We start from the raw sequence: 14336 nt of genomic DNA on the forward strand, positions 1-14336 counted from the left end.
ACATCAGAATCAGGGGATGTACTGTATGGTGATTAACATAATATAATAAAATAAAATTAATAAAAAAAACCTTATAGAATGTGGGTGTGCAAAAGTGTAACTTTATTACATTTTCCGTAACTCAATTTTAATCTATCATAAGCCCACATTTCCTAATAACAGAAAATTAATGGAGTCACTTGTAAGTGGGTTCTATCCAATAACGTAATGTGTCAGTTAATTTGGGTTTAAAACCAGCCATGTTTAAAGTCCCTGCCACCACCTCGGGTTCTCCACTCCTCCTCACCTCTGGGTTCATCTCTTTTCCTGGGGACTACGGAATGTTCCGCAGTGGATTCCATGTGGCATCTTGGGCTTTTGCCCTGCACCACCTCCCATGTCAGGCGGGCTCCCTCAACCACACCTCTCTGTCCCCGTGGCCGGGCTGCCCTGTCCCTTCACATGCAAACTGCCAGCTCCTTTGGCTCAGTCGGCCTCGCCAGACAATCTGTGACCTTCGGCTGGGCAGTGGAAGCTTGGCTCTTCCCTTGAGTCTTTCTGTCTTCCCACCCAAAGGATGCCCAGGCTGCAGGTGGCTTCTGGAGATGGGAATGCAAGTCTTCGCAGGAGCCCCCTGAGAACACTGACAAGGCTCGGAGCCGACGTCAGGCTGTACGGGTACGTCCTGAAGGTAAGTGGCTCTGTAACGTCACTTTCTGCAGAGACATCGGGCCCCCCGGGACCAGGATGGGGGGCCACTGTGAGAGAACAAAGGCACGAGGGTACCAGGGACACGGACCAGGCGGGTGTGCAGCTGCTCGTGGGGCCCTGGCTGGAAGGAAGATGCGTGGGCTGAGCAGCACTGAACTGAGCCACAGGCTGCCTTCCAGGGGGGCTTGAGCAGGGGTCCATAAGCGCAGGCACCGGACCAGGGGAGACCGTTCCTGAGGGGGCAGGAAAGGGATCGGAGGTCCGGAGCCCTGCTCTGTGGCGGAGGCCCTTTGCCCCCAGGATGAGGGTCGGCAGGTAGGTCCTTGCTGCAGGCCAGTCCCCACCATTTTACTCAATGTCATTATTGAAATATTAAAACCATCTCTTTAAATGTATTCCTGGAATTTGGAGACAGGCTTTCAGAAACAGTGAAAACGTGCACCAGACAAAACTGGGGAACAGCGTCTGTTTGAGAAAAGTGATTGTGGGGATTGGAGCCGCCTATCTTTTTGTGCATAGACCCGCTGCTGGAAGTTAGGTGGGGAAGGTGGGTCTTAGCTTCTAGCCGGGCTGGCTGGAGTCCCACAGTGCAGACGCCCCTCTGGACACGTCAGTGACAGCAGCACCGGAGCTGTGAGGCTCACCACGTCTGTGACGCCCACACTGAAGCCCTGGCCCCTGACGTCCGGCAGTGGAGAATTCCAAACGGGACCAGCCGAGTGGCTGTACCAACCTGCATTCCCACCAACAATGTAGGAGGGATCCCCTTTCTACACATCCTCTCCAGCAATTGCTGTTTCCTGTCTTGTTAATTTTTGCCATTCTAACTGGCGTAAGGTGGTATCTTAGTGTGGTTTTGATTTGAATTTCCCTGATGGCTAATGATTTTGAACATTTTTTCACGTGTCTGTTAGCCATTTGTATGTCATCATTGGAAAAGTGTCTGTTCATATCTTCTGCCCATTTTATGATTTGTTTCTCGCGTATTGAGTTTGAGAAGTTCTTTGTAGATCTTGGATACCAGTCCTTTATCTGTGGTGTCCTTTGCAAATATATTCTCCCATTCTGTGGGCTGCCTCTTAGTTTTTTTGACTGTTTCCTTGGCTGTGCAGAAGCTTTGTATCTTGTTCAAGTCCCACAAGTTCATTTTATCTTTTGTTTCTCTTGCCTTTGGAGATGTGTCATGAAAAAGGTTGCACTACTGGGTGTTTACCCCAAAGAGACAGACGTAGTAAAGAGAAGGGCCATATGCACCCCAATGGTCGTAGCAGCATTGTCCACAATAGCTAAATTGTGGAAGGAACCGAGATGCCCTTCAACAGGTGACTGGATTAAGAAGTTGTGGTCCATATATACAATGGAATATTACTCAGCTATCAGAAGGAACAAGTTCTCAGCATTTGCTGCAACATGGATGGCAGTGGAGGAGATAATGCTAAGTGAAATAAGTCAAGCAGAGAAAGACAATTATCATATGATTTCTCTCATCTATGGAACATAAGAACTAGGATGATCGGTAGGGGAAGAAAGGGATAAAGAAAAGGGGGGTAATCAGAAGGGGGAATGAAGCATGAGAGACTATGGACTCTGAGAAACAAACTGAGGGCTTCAGAGGGGAGGGAGGTGGGGGAATGGGATAGACTGGTGATGGGTAGTAAGGAGGGCACATTGCATGGTGCACTGGGTGTTATACGCAACTAATGAATCATCGAACTTTACATCAGAAACCAGGGATGTACTGTAATGGTGACTAACATAATATAATTTAAAAAAACATTAAAAAAATAAAGAAAAAAAGAAAAAAGAAAAACATTAAAAAAATTTAAAAAAAACTGGACCAGCCGACACTATTTGCATATCAGAATTCCTATTGTTAAAGCATTATTTTACATGCATGTTTTAATACATTATCCAAATGATATTGGTTGATTGGAATTTGTATTGAATTTGCAATATATTTAGCAAGATTTCACCGAGGGACTTACAGGAGCCTAAGACCTAGTAAAATGTTTTGCATAATTGTCCTGTAGGAAGTGAGACCTTCCTCTCTTCTTTCATAGTCTTGGAATTAAACATCGGAATTTCTATGGGTCCTCAAGGGCTCCGATATGTTGACAAACTCCATTTTAATGATTTAAACATGAGTTTTCTAACAACATAAAAGAGGGTCTTTATTTAATCCCTGTGAAACTATAACAATGTATTCTTATAAAGAAAAAAAAGTTTGAAAAAGAACAAGGGCAAGAAATCATTTTATTACTGTTTGCCTCAGTCCAGAGTGGTCTGAACAATCATTCTAACTACAAACATTTCAGAATATGCTTGAGCACGAAGGATAAAACACCCACAACAATTAGGGAAAATGAGCACAAAGGAAGCTACTTAAATCACAGTAAGTGTCGTGGAAGTGTTAAGAGAAGAGATGCTGGGTGAGATCAGGAGGGAAATTGTTGCACGTAACTGTAGAGCAGAGACAATTGTGGAAACTTCTTTCCACACTAGAAGTTACTCCGTGTTTGTTGAGTGACTAAGCGGTGGCTGGCTAGCCAGAGTGCATGCAGTTGTACTAAGAACCTTCCCCATAAAGCACAGAGGCTAAGCCCGGAATGTGGGTCCTCAGAAAGCAAAGTCTTGGAAGAATCGCGTCCATACATCAGCAAAGGCAGCAGAGGGTCTCCAGGACATTGCCATGTGCCTCCTGGATAAAGGGCTAAGCTGGGGAAGCTCTCGGGGGCTGGCTACGCCCCGAGTTGATTTGTCAGGATGCCGTCTTGGTGTCATCAGTGAACAGAGCGCTGCCACGCCAACGACTTCCTCCCCTCCTCCTCTCCATCCTTCTGCTTCCCTCCTTTCGTCTCCTTTCGTCTCTCTGGACCAAGTCTATGTCCTGTCCTTGTTAGTTCCTGCTCCACGTCAGGATGGTTTTAAGTTGGACCAGCATGGCCCCTGCTGGCCCGGCTGTACTCTCCGAATAGCCCCCTGGGGTCAGGAGTCCACAGCACTTGCCTCGGAACCGAGGCGGCGCTCTGGCCTCAGGCGGCGCCCTCACAACACAGGTGGCTCATGCGACGTGTTGCGTGCATCTCCTCAAGCCGCCGTCGGGAAGGTTCTCGCCTCCCCCCTTGTGCCAGGCGTTCCGGGATGCCAAAAGCGGCGTCTTGGGTATGACTGGTGGCGATCCGAGGCTGCGGACGCGGACGTCAGTCCCGGCTCACAGCTCGTGTCGTTTACTGACCCCTCGGGTCTTCGCTACAGGGGGGGCAGCATCAAACCAACAGGAAGTAGGCCAGGGTCTCCCAAACTGTTGGCCCCAAGGTGCGATTCAGGACACAAGAATTTTTCTTAATGTTCAGCAGCAAGAGAGCAACCAAACCCAAGATTATATAAATTCTAACAATAAATAATCATAAGGTAAAGAATGTCACCCCTGCCCCAATATCCTCCCCCACAACTATACGACACTCCTTGGCAGAAGGATGACAGTCTCCCCGTGAAGTGCAGCCCCTCGTCCCCCGAGCCCGTGAGCATCCCCTCCCGCATGGCACCGCGGACCGCAGGTGGGGTTAAGTTAAAGGCCTTGAGGTCGGAGATTATCTCGGATCGTCCAGGCAGGTCCAGTGTCACACAGGGTCCTTAAGAGAGAGAGAGACCGAGGAAGAGGTCAAGGTGATGCAATGTGGGAAGGGGTCGACCCACCTTGGCTTTGAGCTGGAGGAGGGGCGCGAGCCAGGGAGCCTGAGGGCCCCTCTAGGAGCCGCAAAAGCAAGGAAACCAGACTGACCCCGAGAGCTTCTAGGAACATGCAGTCCTGCCAACACCTTGATTTTAGCCCGAGACACGCATTTTAGACCTTCCACCTCTGGATCTGCGTGATGATAAACTTGCGTTAAGTGGCGATGTTTGTGATAGTTTCAGTAGCCACCGGAAACTAATACACACCCTAAGAAAGACGGTAGCCAAATGGCAGTGGGACCCCTCCCCCAGTGGGGCTCATGTACGTTCAGAATAGCCCTTGGGTAAAAGCCCAGATTTGCTTCCTCAGGAAGAACAGGTTCCAGAGACAAACGTGAATGAGAAGGGACAGAGAGGGTGACAAGGATTTGGCGGGACGGCTATGTCATAGGACGACTGCATTATCCCCTGAGTGCACACCCGCGACACTGGAGTGCCTGGCTTTGTCTTATTAACCGACAGGGCATAAACCGGGATCCTTCCATGGGACATCTGTAATTTTACGGGGAAGACTTCAAGACCAGAACGTCTTCAAGGCTCAGGAGAATGAAGATATCACAATGGAGGGGCAGGCACATAGGCTAACATTTCTGAAACGGAGTCTCCGAGATTTTAAATTCCACAGATCCCTGCTCGTCTCTGCTGTTAGCACTGAGCTGCTTGGATTAAAGAATCACCCGTCTAAGGCACGGTTTTATGTTGACCGTATTTTTCAGACCAAACATTCAAACACCTGGTTCAATAATGGCAGGGGACATTGGGGCTCCCCGATGTAATCTGTAACTTGCAGTTACTTTGAATAAACTCGAGGTTGATACAAAATATATCTAAGATGCTCTCCACAGTGCGTGCTCTGCCTGCTTTCGGGAGCACACTGCCTGCAGCCCCGGGCTTCGTCATCCAGGGCGCCGGGCTCAGACACCCCTGGCAATGGAGCGGCCAAAGTCAGCAGTCTCCCTAAGCCTCGGTTTCTTTTTCTTTTTCTTTTTCTTTTTCTTTTTCTTTTTCTTTTTTTTTTTTAAGATTTTATTTATTTATTCATTCGNATTTATTTGACAGAGATAGAGACAGCCAGCGAGAGAGGGAACACAAGCAGGGGGAGTGGGAGAGGAAGAAGCAGGCTCATAGCGGAGGAGCCTGATGTGGGGCTCGATCCCATAACGCCGGGATCACGCCCTGAGCCGAAGGCAGACGCTTAACTGCTGTGCCACCCAGGCGCCCCAAGCCTCGGTTTCTTGTCCAGACAATGCAGATGATAACAGGACTGGCATATGTGAGCACTGAACCAGGTAAGTTAGTAAATGCCAAGCCTCAGCACCGTGCTGGACAGGTAGGGCGCAGACTCTCATGGACATTCGCCATGTTGGTTTTCCAGAGAGTTCTCTTCCAGGAGCCTGATGTGGGGCTCGATCCCATAACGCCGGGATCACGCCCTGAGCCGAAGGCAGACGCTTAACTGCTGTGCCACCCAGGCGCCCCAAGCCTCGGTTTCTTGTCCAGACAATGCAGATGATAACAGGACTGGCATATGTGAGCACTGAACCAGGTAAGTTAGTACATGCCAAGCCTCAGCACCGTGCTGGACAGGTAGGGCGCAGACTCTCATGGACATTCGCCATGTTGGTTTTCCAGAGAATTCTCTTCCACCGAGTATCCAGTGAGTTTGCGATGCTGGTCCCCAGGCTGGCTGTCCTCTGTCAAGGACACGCCTGTCCTCTCCCACTGCTCCTGATAAGCTCACCTGTCCTTGAAGAGCCCCGTTTTCCGTTAACGTGGCAACAAACTTGGGGGCGTTTGCTTTTCATCTGGAGTGTGCGGTCAGGATGGTAAAGCTCGATGGGAACCCTAGGTCCTCTGACAGACAGTAGAAGGGTACACCTTTAGGCAGGTGGAGCCACGTGGAGGCCTTGTCACCCTCTCCATCAGCCTTCTCATTCACGTTTGTCCCTGGAACCTATTCTTAAGGAAACAAATCTCTNAGCCACGTGGAGGCCTTGTCACCCTCTCCATCAGCCTTCTCATTCACGTTTGTCCCTGGAACCTATTCTTAATGAAACAAATCTGGGCTTTTACCTAAGGGCTGTTCTGAACATGCAAGAGCCCCGTTGAGGGGGAAAAATTAAGTGACTCTCCATGCTGTGAAAATCCTTCCAAGTTACTTTTTCCTGAGGTTTCCATAGCGACCCCTCTAGAGAAAATGAGCCCCTGACCGTGGGTTGGAGTGGGCGAAACACAAAGTAGGACTGGCAGCGAGGGGCTGCAGGTTAACCACGAGGACCTTTGTGTTTTCTACAGAGACCAGAGGAGGGGAAACAAGGCCGGAGGAGCGCGGCCGGCCGGCTGTGCTCTCCTGAGCCAGCCCAGCCTTCCTGGAGCTGGTCCTGTCGCAGACCCCCAGGGCAGGAGCTGTGTTTCCTCCTGCCTGCCCACGCACCTGCCAAAGGAAGTGGGGCCAGAGGACCTGACGGCCGCATTCAAGGGACCTGAGTCAGTGTCCAGCTACTGTCAAATCGGTGGTTTTTATGTAAGAGACTCACTGAAGTGAGGGTCTCGGCAGCAATTTCAAACCCCAACTAGGTCAGATTTGCATACCTGTGCTCCAGACGTGGGCATCTGCGGATCCCAGGAGGCATCCGGGGCAGTGACGGGGACGTGAATCCATGTCTTCAGTGGAGGGAGTGGCGAAGTCCTCGGGAAACAGGAGACAGCCTGTGTCGTGTGCCCTTGCTCTCGGGGGGAGGTGCTGGCTTTATGGTCATGACTACTTGGTCTCAGGCTGAGCTGCCTGCCTGGGGCCCTGGGCAAGGGGGCGCAGGTGGGGGCGCAGGGTCAGCGTTAGGACGGGATGTGGAGAGGCTCGGGGTGGACAGGCCGGGCTGGAGACGGCCCAGTTAAGAGCCTCTGCAGCTCGGGTGGCCTCTGAGCCCACCATGCCTCCTGCAGTCGGTGAGCAGAGCGGCTCGGAGCTCTGGCCCGTCCCAAACCCAGCACGTGGCCCTGCAGTAAGGCACCGAGCTCGGGGCTTCTCTCTCTGCCCCTCCCTGGTTGCCGCGGCTGCCGGTGCCCCAGGAGTGCTGGGCTCCGGATGACGCAGACACCCTCTGAGCCATCACCAGCAGTCGCTGCCCTGCAGGGGCCCCGAGACTCTCTGGAAAGGCCTGGGGGCTGTCCGGGGGTGGAGCCTGCCCTGCTGTCACTGGCTTGGGGGGGAGCAGGGAAGAAGAGACACAGGGCAGGGTCAATCCCCTGATCTTCAACACCTTCCAAGGCCGTTGGCAGGTGTCCCAGCAAACCACGAGGACTCCTAATTCTAGCTGGACCCTAACTGCGGTCGGCAGACGTCTCTGCTCTGCGTCAGCCACGGAAGAGGCCGTGGGAGTCAGGAGAGCCCGGTGGGAAAGGAGCACATGGAGGAGGCGGAGGGGGATGGATCAAGGTCTCTTAAGAATAGCTAAGTTTAATATTCAAAATAATCCCTTTCTATGTACTTTTCGGTATGTAACCCGCATCTCCTGACCACTTGCTGGCAATGGGGCGCCCTCACAAATGCCGTGCGTGTGTGTGTGCGTGCGTCCGTGCATGCGTGCGCGTGTGAGAACCCATTGAGTAGGTCAGGGAAGGCCCTCCCCTGCAGGGCTGTGAACGGCGGCCGAGGCCAGAGTGCGCAGTAGCTGCCCCATTGCCCTTCCCCCTCCACGGATCTGAAGACACCCACGTGGGACACTGGTCCGTTGTACGCGTGTGGGCATGAGCCAATCTTAACCCGACTGTGAGGGGGAAGAAGGCCCCAGCTGATGTTGGGACACACGCACAGACACACATAAACACAATAATCGCATTCTCATTCCCTCTCCCTATCACCCCACAGGGCCACACAAACGATGGACAGGATGCCTCCCTAAAGAGAGGTTTCTGAACTGGGTAACTGGGTCTTTGCTGGTGTCCTCTCACCTCCTCCCCCACCCTAGCCCCTCGCTTGGGGACTGTGCCTTTCACACGCCTCCGTCCTGCATCTGTGCCCACTCCCAGGTGGCTGGCGTACGCCCCCTGAGTGACAAGTCCCACCCCGTGTGCCCTGCCGTTCTCCCCCCAGGGAGGCAGAGCGTCTGTATCCCCGTGGCCCTCGGACCAGGGCACGTCACCTCATGTGGTTAACACTGCATTTGGCGTCTTGGGAGGATTGGATGCTCCCATTTTCAGTGACGCTCCTGGGGTCCTGAGCCCATACTTGCAGGGTCACCCCCCTCTGACTCCTTAGCAAACCTCCCGGGCAGGGCTCTGCAAACATGCAGCCTCTCCATTGTCCTGGCCGCCCTCCTGCTCCGTGGGACCGGGGGGCTTCCCCGGCCTGCCAGGCTGCCCTCGCCCGGCCCAACACGTGGAAGAGGCTCCGAATACGTCCGCTGAAGGGAATCGCAGTTCGCTTGTGGACGCCGGGCTTGGTGCGCCCGCTCCTGCGATCAGGGCTCCGTGAGACGGTTGTCAGTCAGCCTGAGGGGGCAGCCTCGGGCGAGTGGTTCAGGACAAACGCACTGAGCTCCCACGCAGCACAGAATCCCTCTCAGAGGCCAAGAGAAGAAACTGAATAATTTACCTCCAATTTTGTCACCTTCTGTTCTGCGTTACCGAGGCGGATGGGTCCTGGGACCGTGGCAGGTGGCAGACTCCCTTTTCGATGCACGATGGGGGCCGGAGTCGCTGGCGTGGAAGTTATATTGACGNAGTTATATTGACAGAGACCACCCATTCTGGTGTCTTCTCCTGCCCAGTCACAGGGGACTTGAGGTGCAGGGCTTGCCCGTGGCTTGCGGGCTCTGCCTGAAGTCATGGAAGAGGACATGGTCAGAGACAGGGCGGCGGCCCCGCAGAGGAGGGCGGCAGAGTTGGCCTGTCATGGGGCAGACACTCAGGAAGGGGTGCCCGGGGAGGCCGAGCCTCTCAGGACACCTCCACTTGGGAACGAGCGGCTATAGCCGTGACTGGGACCAGACCAGGCCTCTAAGGAAGCACGGCTTCCACGGGGTCAGTGCCCACTTCTCTCCCCCTCACTGTCCGGGACGGGCCTACCGCTGACTTCACCGCCACGTCCCTTGGTGTCTGACACGTGCCTTGCTAACCAGAGTTCATTCTCCGGAAGCTATGCCATAGACCTCGTGCAAGACAACATGATCCCCTGTTCTTCCCCCAAACCCGGGGGACTGCGGTCAAGCCGGTTTCGTGGTGCCACGGCGTACGTGCAGTGGGGTGGGTGCTGACTGGCTTCTCCACGCTGCCCTCATTTCCTCCTCAAGGCCCACAGCTCATCCTCTCTGATCGGACTCTTCCACCCACATGGGCGCGGCCCTCCCTGCCGCCCAGGCACACGCCCCTGCCTACACATCACTGTCACCATACCATGACTTTGGAAACTCTTTCTCTCTGTACCACAAGATCCCTAAGGACGCACACTTCATTATGGTGTCACACCTGGTGTATCTGATCCAACGAATTAACAAAATCAAGCGTAAACATCTGTTTCCTTACTGGACCCGGAGCCAGGGTCAACACCGTCATCTGGCCTGCTCGGCTCTGGCATGGGGCTTTAATCCTACCAGCTTCCTCTGCCCGGTGCTCTGGCCTTGCCCCCCACCTCCCAGGCAGAAGGAGACCATTACTCTGGAATTCCGTCCCTGGGCCCTCATTTTCCAATAATAAAGGAAAATAATCCATCCCTCATGAGCCCCTGGCAGGTGCAGACCACTGGTCTGGAGTCCAATAGTTCTAAAACGTGGGTGATTATATCCAGTCCCCAACCCAGTACAGCTAGAAATACAGGAATTGGCCGGGTGTAAAACACGTGTGTCAGATTTCCGGGCAAGGAGGCAGGTGTATGTGGCATGTCAAAGACGGCTTTGTGGATCTGGTTAAATGACTGGAAGCCTGTGATTTGTTCTCTGAGATCTGCTCTCTTCTCATTTGCAGCATGTATCAGAGTAGGAGTTTTATCTTTATTCATGTGATTATCTGTTGATGTTTATACTCCCTGCTAGTCTGTATCATCCTCTAGGGCGTGACCAGCTGCTTTTATTCAACCCCATACCTGTCACCTGTAAGTGACAGGCACAGCACAGGGGCTAGTGTATTTATTGAAAGAATGTCTATCACAGAAATCTTTATCAGCAGAACTCTCTTACTCACCATACACGTCTATACTGATAGTCTCCAGAGTCACGTTTGTTGTCCAATCGTGGGATAGCGACAAGAGGTGTTGTTCTATACACGAGGTTGTATAAAATTTGTTTTTAAAATTCATTTCTCTAAAAAGAAGTTAGGATGGTTGCATTTTTCTTTCAGGGTATGAAATAGTGTATTTCCCAAGGCAAAGCCTATAAGTCATAACAATAGTTTTTTAAAGTTTGCCCTAATCTAGTCTCTTTACAAGTATTTTTTTTTTCCGGACTATCAATGCCATATTATTGTAAAAACTAGAGGAAAAGAAATACAGGAGAGTTTAAAAGAGGAAAAACATAGACGGATTACCTGTGACTCTCTCACTTGGAAATAACCAGAGCTGACATTGTGGTATTTTCCAAGGTAGGAATTCTCCCACATGGTTAAACTTTCTTTGTCGCGTTGTTTCTAACACAAGTACAACGCCCCATCATATGCACATACCACTCCTTATTCGATAATACTCCAGTTTGGGGACATCGAAGTTACTCCCTGTGTTTTCTGTGTTATTTGATGTCGAATAGTTACCTCTTTACGTGAAGTCTGGAGAGCACCTTCAACTGTGTCTCCATGGCTGTCGCCTGGTAACAGAACACGGGGGAGGGGTCTCTTATTTTGTACTTTCTTTCTTTTCTTCTGTGCTTATGAAGCCTGTTCTTAACATACAAACGAACAAATGTTCACGTGTAATTTCTGCAGTGAACCAGTCAATTGAAGTTAAATATGCATACAGTGAAATGCACAAACCTTTGTTTTCAGCATCTGATAAATCTGTACAAGTGAATACACCTGTGTAACCACTGCTCACCTTGGAGTACAAGATTATTACTGTCACCTCCGAAGCCTGTCTTGTGCCCCTACTGACTGACCGCCCCTCCAGATATCCCCTCCTCCTGCTCCCACCATAGACTGTGCTGCCTGCTTTGAACTTCACATAATGGAATCATCCACATAATCTCTTGCCCCTGGCATCTCTCACTAAAGACCACGTCTGTGAAATTTACCCATACTGTAGACGTGACAGTCCTAGTTCTTATCACTCTGCGGTAGGGTTTGGCAAACTGTGGCCCAGGGGCCATATCAGGCCCACCACCTCTTTCTGTATGGCTCACAAACTAAGAACGTTTTTATATTATTAAGTGATTAATTTAGCAGCTATGTGATCCTGGGTTTTGCCTACTGGCTCACAAAACTTAAATTTGGCCATTTATACAAGAAGCTTATTGACTCAGCTCGGTACCGTTCTGCGACGTAAATATACCGCACAGTGTGACCTTCTCCACCGATAACAATTATTCAGATGGTTCTCAGTTGTCTACTGTAATACATAGTACTAACCTCAACATTCCTGTATGTTCCATGATTGTACAAACACACAGGTGTGTTGGTTAGGACCCCAGACCAATATGCCTGTGTTTAGCTTTGGTAGGTACTCCCAGTTTCCAAAGCAGTTGTACCGATTGAGGCTTGCACTCTATCCCACACTGGTAGCTTCTGTGCAACGTGAATCATAATCACATTACATGAGTATTGTGACCTTGTTCCTGATTTTGGTATTTCACCACCAAATATGATTGTAGCATAGTTTTGAAAAAAATACTTTTTATCAGATTAAGGAAGCTTGCCTCTTTCTAGGTTACAGAAATATTCATTATAAGTGGATGGTGATAGTTTTTGAATACGTTTTGACATCTGTCGAGATAACATAGTTTCCCCTCCCGTAAATTTTGCTGCCAGCAATTGATTTTTGAATATGAAAACCAATCTTTTTTATTCCTGACATAAATCCTGGATTCCATTAGCTAATGATTTGTTTAGAACCTGCTTTTAAGTTCATGAAATTATCTTGTCTGTGATTTCCTTTTGTTGCAATGCCCTCATCAAGTTTTGTATGAAGTTCGTGCCAGCCCACGATGAATTATCAAGTATTTATTATGACTGATGTGATAAAATAAACTGGTGAAGACATATGGTTCTAGAGTTTTCTTTTACAGAAGATTTTAAATTACAGATTGTATTTATTTAATTTGTGAAGGATTATTCAGATTTTTCTATTTCTTCTTGTGTCAATTTTAATTTGTGGTCTCTACGGATTTTTCAAATTTATTATCAAGAAGTTGTTCAAACAATCTTGCCATCTTCATTAGTGTCTTTGGATGCTCTAATGATGCCCCCCTTTTCAGTTCTGAGCACCTTGTTTTTTCTTGAATTGTCTAGTAATGATGTATCAGTTTTATTCGTGATAGTTTTATTAATCTTTTCAATCAGTCAACTTTTGGCTTCATTAAGATTTTCTCTAACTTTTTTTTTCTATCCCATTGGTAGTAACTCTTATTTTACTTTTTCTTTCTCTATCTTATGTTAAGTTGGTGTTTTTTTCCTCGCTTCTTCAGAGAGAAACTTAAATTCTTCATTTTCAGATTTCTTCTTTTCTAATACATATATCTAATGTTATAAACTTTCCTCTATGCATGGCCTCAGTTGCATTCCAGATCTGGTATGTGTATTTTCATCACTATCCAGGTCAAAATATTTTATAATTTGTATTGTGATAGCTCTGTGAACAAATGACTTATTGATGGTATTTTTCATGTTTTTCACCAAATGTTTAGTCATTTTCTAGTTATCTCCTTGTTATTGATTTCTAGCTCCGTCTTCATCAACATTGGGTTATCCCACACTCTATGACTCCTGGCCCCTCGCCTCTTGCTGGCATCCAGATTCATGTGAAGGATGGAGACCAAGGGGGCTGGCATGGGTGGCTAATCTTCCTTTTGCCATCTATGTAAATAAAACGTAGTCTGAAACTATAGGTGGGTCATTGTATTTTCCCCAGACAGGAGTCTGTGGCTTTGGTCTGCCTGTCTGTGTGTGTGTACACATATGCCTATATTGTATCACAGCCATACAGGCACATCACATATATGCCTTCATATGCGCTTGGCACAGTTTAGCGGGATCTCCAAACCATGGTGGGCCCTGCATTTTCACCTCTTCTTCCCCGAGCTGTGGGATTCTCAGAAATTCTGTCCGGCTTGTTAGCCTCTGAGCTGCTGTTTTCCGACTGGCTTCTAGGTGTGTCAGCTCCCGCTTCCGGAAGGAATTGATAACCATCTTGAAGGAAACTTGCATGCAGAGTTTCTCCAGTCTTAGTCTCTGGGGTTCCTTGCCCTGCAGTGTCTGCCGCTAGCAAAGACTCCAGGAGGCAGCGGAGGCCAGCGTGGGGCTCCCCACAGCGCACGTGCAGCTGTCTGGTGTTTTGAGTTCTGGTTGTTTTCTGCTGCTGTCAAAGTTTTCTTTCCTCCGCTCACTCTCTCCCTCCCTCCCTTTCTGCCTCCTTCCTTCCGTTTAAAGACTTCTGTGCAGCATTTATATAGTTGGTGCCAATGACGGGTTGTTCTGCCCCAAACAGACGTGCACACCTCCTAATTTCTACAGCTGTGGAATGGTTTCCTGCCTTTACTGTTAACTCCACCTGGGACATCTATGGTGTACATGAGGGTGTGTCGCATACTGTCCCCTACAATTAGTCTTCTGTTCCAGACCATCCTTTTCTGTACAGATTAGCAGTTTCTACTATCAAATACGATATTTTATGTATACTAGGGTTTATTCCTAAGTTGTTTATATTTTACTTTATTCTCCTCATGCCAGTATCAGCTCTGGCAATCACTGTGTTTTCTGATGTGTAATCTAATCATAAA

Source organism: Ailuropoda melanoleuca, chromosome 13 (assembly GCF_002007445.2).
Source record: "Ailuropoda melanoleuca isolate Jingjing chromosome 13, ASM200744v2, whole genome shotgun sequence".
NCBI lineage: Eukaryota > Metazoa > Chordata > Mammalia > Carnivora > Ursidae > Ailuropoda > Ailuropoda melanoleuca.